Genomic DNA, 856 nt, shown 5'->3' with positions numbered 1-856 from the left:
TTACCGCAACAATGGAGGAACAATTGTAAGGAGTGCAGGCGCACGAGAAAAGCAAAGTATGGGGAAAAAACCACTCGTTAAATTGATCCATCCCAAAACCAGAGATATAACAAACTCGGTAGCGTCCACGGATGTAGATTCGGCGGCAGCGTTAAAACGTGACAATAAAATATCATGTGGCGTTAAAAATCCGGACTTGAATAACAGGCACACTGGAGCGACAAAATACAATCCAGACGTGGAAAGACACCCCGAAAAATAACTCCAATGAACAACCTCATAACAAAACAGAAAGACAAGCCCGCACAAACAGAAACGGGCTAAACGAACTAAATAGCACCACCTAACACACCAAACAATAAACAGGTGAAATCAATTAGTCAAAACCAAACGCGAAAGGAAAAAGGGATCGTGGCAGCTAGTAGACCGGCGACGAGCGACGCCGAGCGCCACGTTCGAACAGGAAGGAAGCCACCTTCTAGGTACATACCTCGCTTACTATAGGCTAATACCGCCCCCCTCCTGAACGCGCAGCTCCCCGCACAAGCGCGTGCAGTGCTGACGCCATCGGCCTCACGGAGGACGGAACCCGGGGGGGCACCCGAGGCGTCCAGCCCAGGGCGAGTCCGGGTATGCGAGGCCGGTTGGTCGATGATGAGAAACGTCTCCCTCGAGTATTATGGAGCCTCCAATATCATCCCGCCCACCCTGACGACCCCGAGCACCTCTCCTTCGCGGACCGTACCCCTCCCAGTCCACCAAGGCTGTACTGCAGGGCTCCTCATTCCCTCGCGTTCTCGAAGCCAGAATGGACCTTATCCTGTACGCCGGACCCCTCTATGTCCAGAGGGCGCGA

Source organism: Salvelinus sp. IW2-2015, linkage group LG4q.1:29 (genome assembly GCF_002910315.2).
Source record: "Salvelinus sp. IW2-2015 linkage group LG4q.1:29, ASM291031v2, whole genome shotgun sequence".
Taxonomy (NCBI): Eukaryota; Metazoa; Chordata; class Actinopteri; order Salmoniformes; family Salmonidae; genus Salvelinus; species Salvelinus sp. IW2-2015.
Note: the sequence above shows the minus strand (reverse complement) of the source record.